Source organism: Meleagris gallopavo, chromosome Z, assembly GCF_000146605.3.
Source record: "Meleagris gallopavo isolate NT-WF06-2002-E0010 breed Aviagen turkey brand Nicholas breeding stock chromosome Z, Turkey_5.1, whole genome shotgun sequence".
NCBI classification, from domain to species: domain Eukaryota; kingdom Metazoa; phylum Chordata; class Aves; order Galliformes; family Phasianidae; genus Meleagris; species Meleagris gallopavo.
The window spans coordinates 66,097,140-66,106,770 of NC_015041.2; the positions used below are offsets into that span (position 1 = coordinate 66,097,140).

The 9,631-nt window shown below is 40.8% G+C and overlaps 1 long non-coding RNA gene across 1 annotated transcript; it reads left to right on the plus strand.

Annotated features, from left to right (window-relative positions):
• Positions 1-1,598: 1,598 nt before the first annotated feature.
• LOC109364121 lies at positions 1,599-5,367 on the plus strand. The gene is made up of 3 exons (XR_002110146.1): positions 1,599-1,800; positions 2,667-2,817; positions 3,942-5,367. It is a non-coding gene; the product is annotated as an uncharacterized LOC109364121 (long non-coding RNA).
• The last annotated feature ends 4,264 nt before the right edge of the window (positions 5,368-9,631 follow it).

Sequence of the window (9,631 nt, forward strand, 5' to 3'; positions counted from 1 at the left end):
CTGGCGGGACGGTGGTATAACGTTCCATAGAGTTTAGTGCATCAGACAGGGCGCTGTGTCTGCAGGGAGTGGCTTTCACTCGAAGCCTCTGGTGCTCTGAAAAAAAAACCTGATCTGGGGAAAGAGGTCCTGAATTCCTGGACTGGGGATAGTGTGCAGGACTTCCACCAGCGTGGCACGGGCTGGGAGGTGACTGTCCTGGGCATGGTTCTGGCAAGAAATAGGGAGTTTTATGTTGTTCAGTACACTCGAGCTATCATCACAAAATCACAGAATGGCCTGGGTTGAAAAGGACCACAATGATGATCTGGTTTCACCCCCCTGCTATGGCAGGGTCGCCAACCACCAGACCAGGCTGCCCTTGAATGCGTGTCAGAATCTTGTTTTTCCCTCAGTGGTGTCAGTCAGCAAGTGGTGATTAATTGTGTTACGAATATAGTATACATACGCATAGTTCCCATTTCATTTTTGTTTCTGTTTTCCTTTTCTGTCTTATTAAATAGCTCTTATCTCAACCAATGAGTTCTATTTTATTTTCAGTTCTCTCCCTTGTCCATCTGAGGGTGAGTGAGCAAATGGCTTTTATGTGCACAGTTGCCTGCTAGTTTAAACCACAGCACTCCTTTCAGCACCCAGCATGAGGCTCAAAAGGTTGACATAACAGCACATCTGACCAGTTGGGTGTGTGGCTGCTCCCATCTCACCCAGGGCTGTGAGTGCAAAGGAAAGGCACTGCACAGCCAGAGCGCTGGGACTGCAGCTGCCCGAAGGTTGTGGATGCGCTGTCCCTGGAAATGTTCAAGGCCAGATTGGATGGGGCCCTGGGCAACCTGGTTTAGTATTAAATGGGGAGGTTGGTGGCCCTGCCTGTGGCAGGGGGGTTGGAGATTCATGATCCTTGAATTCCCTTCCAACCCGGGCCATTCTGTGATTCTGTGATAGGATGGTGTCTGCAGCTTTCTCACACCCAAAAACTAAGGGCCAGCTTCTCATCACCTTCAAGTTAAAGCAGGATAGAAGGAGAAACAAGCCAGAAACAGGCTGGAAAGTTGGGCAGAGGAAATTAATGAGACTGAAATGTAAAGTGCTATATCTGGGGAGGAACTGCACGCATCAGTATAGGTTAGGGGCTGACTTGCTGGGCAGGAACTTTGCAGAGAAGGACCTAGGTGTCCTGATGGATAACAGGTTGGCCATGAGCCAGCAGTGTGCTCTTGTGACCAGGAAGGTCAAGGGTACCCTGGGATTGAATTCAGAGAGTGTGGCTAGCAGGGCAAGGAAGTTTATCTTCCCCCCCTGTTCTGCCCTGGGGAGGCACATCTTGAATACCATGTCCAGCTGTGGGTTCCTCAGTACAAGAAAGATAGGGAACTATTGGAGAGTCTAGTGGAGGGCTACAAGGATGATCAATGCCTGGGGCATCTCCCTTGTGAGAAAAGGCCTCATGAGATTTGGGATTGTGCAGCCAAGAGAAGAGGAGGCTGAGGTGATCATAACAATGCTTATAAATATCAAAAGGTTTGAAGTCAAGTGGATGGGGCTAGGTTCTTTTTAGTGGTGCCCAGCAACAGGACAAGGGATACCGGACACAAACTGGAACACAGTACAAAGTTCCATATAAACATGAGAAAGAACTCAACTGCCAATTGAGTTGGCCTTGCTTAGTCGAAGCTCTTATGTACTGTAAAAGGAGACAGAGTCCCTGTTGTCCATATGAAAAACGTGCTGGATAAGACATCCTGTGTTATTAGTGCCTTGAGCACTTGGGCAAGACTATCAGTGGAATGGCTTTTGCACTTTGTGAGTACTGCAGGAGAATGGTGAAGTCTGGTGTGTACTTTAAGGAGTTTTGATGTTGGATGAGAATAGCCAATAATTTGAGAATACTGCATGTAATTGCTGCTGTGGTTGCTATATGCCTTATCAATACTACTACAGTAAGAGTCACCCATGGTAATGAATTTTGACCTTCTTCTTCAAACCAGAACTGGCTCCAGCATGCAACAATCCTGCATCATGCATTATTTCTCCTGCCCTGAAGGGCTGTTGTGATAGATGGAGCACAAGTCAGACTAAATGAATTCCATAGACAATTCACAGGATTTGCCCACAGACTATGGAAATGATATCAGTGTAATTAATCAGGATATGTGGGAAAGCGTGGGACCTGAGCATGATATAAATGATATGGAAAAAGGGTTAAATATTGTCCTGGTTTCAGCTAAGTCATTGTTAATAGCACACTAGTGTTTGGTTACTGCTGAATGATGAGGTCTGCGCTGGGCTCAGCTCCTCAGTGCGGAAAAGTTGCTGTTGTTACAGCACTGCAGGAGGGTGTGAGGCAGAGTTAGGGCAGATGGCCTCAATTTGGCAGGGGGTAATTCCATACCACATGGCGTCAAACTGAAGGCCATAAAGCTGTGGAAAGTTAGCTGGGGACTGGATGCTGCTCATGGTCTAGCTGGACATTGCTTGGTGGATAGTAAGACGTGTTGCTAGTGGGGTGTGAGCTGGCGAACAGTTGCTGTGTTAGCTGAGTGTTGGTCAGTGGATTGTAATTGCATTGTGAATATATATGTATATAGTTATAATCACATATTTCTTTCTATTTTCTTTTTTTTTAACCTAGAAATTTTTTTAACTCATGAATTCTATTTTGTTTCCAGTTCTCCTCCTCGTCCCACTGAAGGGGTGACTGAACAAATGGCTATGTGGCCATATTAACCTGCTGCCTGCCAGGTTAAACTGCAATAAAAGGAGCTCCTCCCATTGAGTCAAGAAGTTTGGACAGGACCTTAAAATCCTTGAACCACAGAGGTAAGGAATCTGGATGTGGCTGGATCCACTCTTAGTTCCAAGCTTGGTCAGTGGTTTATGTCTAAGGGATCCTATGTGCACAAGCAATTAAGAAGTAATCTTGGTGAAGGTAAGAAAGCTTACCATCAATCTAAGGTATAATCTCAGTGAAACTATTGAAGCTTAGTAAGTTTGGCAATGTGTCTTGACACCAAGACATAAGGATCTCTGTGCAGACAAAACCACAAGAGGCATTCCTTCTCAAGGGGAGATCCTGCTGTGCAGCCTGCTGCCCTGCAGAAGAGCCTAAGGGACTTTTGTGCTGCTCACTATTTACAGAATAAGATGATTGACTCATAATATATATCAAAATATATATATATTTTTAAGCACATTCTCAACTGGCATTCAGTGTTTGAACCAGCTGTCTGTTATCAGTTCTTTCAGTCCCCCATTTAGTCATTAACTGCTGTATTCAGAGTGTTTCCTGCACTCTTGATGAAGCTGTACATGCTCAACACTTTCAAAGAACTTTTGGCTGGGCTACTTGCATCACAGAAGTCAGCTCTGGGCATGGCAGTGGTTGGATTTGAGGAATCTACAGCAAACTGTGCACTGTCTCTATTTCTTCCAAACTGTGGCTGTGCCCAGCTCAACCAGATGGTGAAATCTGTGGAGAGGTCATAAGAAGGGTTAGGAACTACTTGGGATAGGGAGCTGATTAATGCACAAATCTAGTAAAAATGAATAGAAAATAAAGCAAGATAATCCTCCTAGTAAATACATAGGAGTTAAACAATACTGAAAACCATATTTTCTATCAACAAATGATGCAGGATGTTCAGCCTACAAAAATTCTCATGAAATTACAATCTGCTGTGGTTAATCTGTACAGTGTAGATTTTCTGACACTGCTGCAACTGTTGTAGAGATTAAAACACGACTATGGAGAGGGATGGTAGTGTTGTATTGTGGTTTCTCTCATTGTACTCAATGTTGTAGCACTTTGCGTCTCAGAATAGGCCACATGCTGAAATTTTTTCACAGTCTCTCTTTGAAAAGAGAGATTGAAAATCTGATTGAAAACCACGTAAGTATTTCAGAATTTAGACATATAGTAACACGTTTACTGAAAATGTTTGCAGTGCTCTGGCAGCTAAGGATGGCAGTGACAGTCCTCACTCTTGTGTATGGAAAAGCCTGCAGGGAGAACCTGTGTTCTGCCACTATTGTAAGTACAAGGCATCTGAACTGAGGTTAGAATTTCAGATAATTGGGTTCAGTTCCTGTCATTACCACTTATTTCCTCTGTGAGCTTGGCAGGCATGCTTGTTCTGAGAAGAAAAGGTGCTAACAGCGTTTGCTGTCTTGACAGGAGAGGGTTGAAAAAAATAATCACTTAAAAAGATAGAGGTATTCTGGCCTGGATTTGATCTGAGAAAGGCTGCAATCTGCTCTACCAGTCCCCACTTCACCTGCAGTTATCTCTGGCTATGGTGACAGCTGTGATATCTCTGGCTACAAGAGCTCTTTGATGTCATGAGATCTGAGAGCATCTGAGGGGACTTTTGACTTTGCTATCTGAAGCTCCAAGAGCAGCCATTAGGTGTGGCAAGGCAGGACAGAAAAAAATAAAACCAATAAGATCTATGAAAACTGTCTACACATAGAACCAACCCATCCTCTCCTCCCCCCGACCCCCCCCCCAAGAAAAACCAAACCAAAACAAAACAAAAAAAACCCCTCCAAATAATTGCAAAAAAAGCACCGTCATCTTGGAAGATGCAATGCCAGCAATCAAAGTATTTGTCACAGCCACATTGCTTTATGGAAGAGGCTTCATCTCTCACAGTATTCATTTGATTTCTTCCACTTTACTGAAATCCTTCAAGCGGAATGAGGAAAAGGCATTATATTCTTACCAGGAGGCATCCACATCCTCTCAGTGGAGGTGAACTCCCAGAATAAAAGACTTTCCAGAATAAGTGTTTCTTTCCAGATGAACTCAAAAACACCAAGAACAATTGTAAAATATCAAGTAAAAAGGACAGACTTTTCTAGAGAAACAAACTGGAAGTAATTGAAAAAAGGAGTACGTTAGTGATCAGAAGAGACTGAAATCTGTCGGTACGAATATATATATGTCAAAGAATTCATAAAATCATTTAGGTATCCTAAGGTATGAAAGTACAGACTTCCTGGTTACAGTATGAGCTTTCCTTGTATTTTGATTTCTGAGAACAGTGTTTCCATTCAAGCCTAATATGATAGTATAGCTTCCTACGCATGTCAGAAATAACCCAAGAATAAACTATTGGTAGAATATGAAAGAATATGTAAATGTTTGCTTGTTTGTTTGTTTGTTTTAAAAAAGAGAGAAAAAATGTTCTGTTGCAGATACATTGAACATATGTATCTGTATATCTGTGTATGCTTATTCTGAGATACTGTAATAATGAAGCCTGGGAGGGGACGGATAGGATAGTGAGGTCATGTCATTCTTCTGTAATTCTTTCATTTTTTGTCTCCTTCACCTGTTATAAAAGGCAGAAAAATATATTTCCCATAACTCAATGTGAAAGAAAATAAACAAAAAGTGATAGCAGGTTTTCTTAATCTGTTTCTTAAAGTTTTCCTAAAATCGTTCTGAATATGACAGTGATAGATAGCTGAAAGTTCAAATGCATATATTAATTTATCAGCTTCTGCATTACTTTTCTGTAACTGCTTACTATTGCAGTCAAGTGTCATGCATGATCTTATGTTCTCCCTTCTGTTGGCCTTTTCTCTAGCTGCTTCCCACTTTGGGATGTCAGGAACTTTTATTCCATCATTCCCATTTAAGGCCATTCATCCACTAATTCAAGTCATTTCCATCTGCACTCCAAAAACTTCAAATAACTTAAAAGCAGATAAATGAGAATGTGATAACATCATAATTAAGGTTCTCTGGGGAAGTGTGCCCTGCAGAAAGTTTCCAAAATGCTTAAGGACAATGGCTAGCAGAGCTGAGCTGTGCAAGGAGTGAGTGCTCAGGAACAAAAGCAGAATGGATTTTCACCAATAGAGAGAATAACTCAGTCAGTCATGACATAGCAACAACAAAGTTACTTCATTTTCCTTAGGTTTTGGGCAGGTTTTCAGGCCTGTAACACTGCCTCCAGATTTCAAGACTACTTGTGATCAGGTATCAATCACAAATACTGCAGAAGCAACATTCACAACTAGTGTGAGAAGAGAGATTTCAGGAGTCTCCCAAACCCTTCATTTATGGTATTGTCTTCCATTTAAATTTTCCTGAATTTTAAAATAATACCTAGACCCAGAAGAGCTTCAGTGGGAAAACTTTACAAGCAGAAGCAGATATACACACGAGAAGGAGAGAGTACCTGTTGGAAATATCCAGATAATTTATCAGATGGTATCTCTGCTAAAGCAGATTTTATCTGCAATTGCAATGGCAGACTTCCTGCAAGCAGGAGAGCACACAGAAAACAGCATTACATTTTCTGTGCCCTGTTACTCGACCTTATCTCTTTCTCCCCTGATTCCTCATTGGCTGAGTACTTCAGGTTCACAATTCTTCCTGACGTGCAAATAAACATATGAATACAGGCTAAACATCAATTTTAGCTAAGCACATATTGCTAATTAGTTAATTTATCATACTTACTCATTCAACACTCAGTCATTGTTTCTGGACATCTACTCTTCCTTGCATAGAGATAAGGCAAGGCAATCCAGCCTTGTGTAGAGGCCCAGGCTTCTTTGATGTTTGTTAAGTCTGTTTTCCTTTTGCTGAGAGTGTCTCATCCAAACAGAATAGGCCTACAATGTGTTTTCTAGTCCATAATACTATACCTATACTGTTTGGAACATTTAAAAACTATTGCAATTTTGCAAGCAAGAATTAAACACATAATTCAGCAACTATATTTCTAAAATATGTTACTAATATATATGGTATTTCTACTTTTTCACATCAGCTATTTCTAAGGACAAGTTACAAAATACAAATACATTGTGCTCTACTTCTTCAGATCGATTCCCCTTTTTCAATATCTAATGCAGAAAAAACAATTCCTACACTACCTTTTATGTACACTGGGCCTGATCTCATAGCCTGCTTCATTAGCATTCCCACAAAACTGTTCCTGAAGCTGGACCTTTTGACCTCCAAGACATCAGACTTGCCATTCCTGGCACCACTGCGGAAAGCTGAGACTGTGATGGGAACCTTAAAAATACTTTGTGTAGATGGTCTGCAGACTTGTTTGAAAAAACTGAATACTACTTGTATAGCTGGTCAGCAAAGCACATAGTGTGCCACAGGTGTGGCTTTTCTTTTTTTGGATTACTACTATTAAATAACTGCCTTAGAAGGATGAACATAGGTATATCAATTTTCTATATGCAGTTGGTAGAAAGTAGAAAAGATCTGATATAAGCCAAAAAGTGAAACTGAATCCAAGGAACATTAGTAATACTCTTCTGTAGGAAACCTTTGTTCTGAGGCAAATGTGCTAATGCAAGCTGAAAATACTGTATCAGTAAGTATCCCAGGGTCAAACTGGGTTTAGTAATTAGATAGCATTCTAATATATTTTTGTGTGTGTTTATGTGTCTTTTGTTTCTTTGTTTGCTTTTAGATATCAGAGTCTTGTCCCTTTCAAAGTGGGAAATGCAGAGCATTTTTGATCAGTCCCTTCATATTGGCATAGTAGCAAAATTTTCAGTGAAAAGAATGGGCTATCAAGATGTATGAAACGTAGTCTTTTACATGTAAGTGCTGAATGTTTTGGCATGCATAATGTGATACCAAATATACAAGGCATGGGAGGAAGCTATAGTGGAAAAGCTCATGGTGGAGGCATAGCAAGGGAGCAGATCTGAGGCAGAAACTGGGATTCCAAAGATGCCTGCTTCCAGCACAGCCACTGATTTTCTAGGAACCATGAGGCAAGGAGCCCCCTGGGCCCTGGGAACAGACACTCCTGCACAGTGCTGTGAGGGCTTGGTTGGTAGCACAGTGTCATTGCTGATCACAGGGATCAGCAATGAGAATTTCATCAGGAGAAACAGCACTGAGAATTTCTTACTAGCATTCTGTTAAGAATTCACTTTGCTGTATGTGAAATTAAATGAGGAGACACGTCTGAATTTGTACTTGAGCTGCTGTTAACCACACCTGCAGAGAATGTGATTTAGAAAAAAAAAACAAACAGGTGTAGAGTCTGAGTAAAATATTCTATCCTTACTAGTTAACAAAGACTACAGGCCTGCAGGTCACAGCAGTCCTTAGACAGATAATTAGCAGAAATATGCTTGGCTGAGAAACAAACAAAATTGTGGAGCAAAACAGAGAAAGTGAGGTATTCTTTGCTTCACAACCTCTTGTACCAGACTGAGCCATAGTTCAGGCAGCTAATAAGGAAATGAAGAAAGCCATAAAATGTGCTTTTTTTTCCCGTAGTGAAATGTGCACGTAAAGGTAGCACTGTTGACACCTGTGACAGGAAATCCCTGCCATACATACTCTTGGAAAATGAGAGGCATGAAGAAGGCAGGAACCTGTCCATATGTTACAGAGCTCTCTGGCATGTTGGGGGAAAAATATGCTGAGTACTAAGCTTTATAGTTTCAGAACAGTAAAACCGGGTATAGTTGTTAGTAGGGGAATTTACAGAGACGTTTATTTAGGAAGCAGCCCAGGATTATTATATGTTTTTAGCTATGTTTGAGTAAGCAACAAAATCTAAAGGCCAAGGCCAGATTACAAGTGGTTTAAATGTTGTGAGAGTAATATGCTTACAAAGCCAAACAGATATGTGACAGTGAAGAGTGGATGTTTTTTGTTTGTTCGTTTATTTGTTTATTGTAGAACTGCTGCTAATAGCATCCACAGATTTCCACTTTTCCATGTATTTGCCATGGGTTCCAGTCACAAGCAGCATCCACTTTACACATATTAACAGGACATTTCCAAACACCATTCCTATCAGTAATCCTCAGAGCTGAGGGAATATCAAAGATTGCTTAAAGCCACTTTTTCCCCCATTATTCTCCTTGCTTCTCAGCTTTTCAATTCAGTGTTCACTGGTAGAGAACACACAACAAGCTGTGGGATGCTAGGGCTTTGCTCATGGCAAAAGGCATGTGTCTGTAAGGCAATGGACATAACCGTCTGTGTTCTATAAGTAAATAAACAAATGGTAAAAATAAACACAAAACAGATTGGCACCCTTTACAGATGTTTAGATGACTCTGTGATAGAGAGATGTTGAATCACAGAGTATATAAAAATCTATTTGGTAACTTGTTCTCAATTGGCATAGAATAAGTCTGGAAAACATCCCTCAAGCTCATCATTTTTCCTGGAAACAATTTCACTGTGCAATCACACCATTAAATGTACTATTAAGTGCTCTGAAAGAGCTTCCTGGGCAATTTTCTCCATTCCCAAGCTAAGTTGTTCCCCTTACCGTTTCCTCCACCCCCAGTGTCATTATATTGTTTTATTGGAGAATTCCAGCAGGACTGATATGCTCCCTCTTCTCCATTATTTCCCTTCTGACGTCTAGGAAGAGCTCTTTCTGTTAATTCTATATTTTTTTAGGAAGAGAGAATATGGATTCTGACCATTCCTCAAGTGAGAGTAATGATAAGATTTATTTGGGTGTGCTGCCCTTCTGAGACTCTTTAGTATCTTCAGACTGTAATCTGAAGCATTGATCATAATTAAGGTTTATGACAGAGCACTAGAACTAGTATTTTCTAATACTTTTGGGGTTTGTTTTTTTAGGTTGAATCTTCTCTATACACTTTTTTTTTTTTT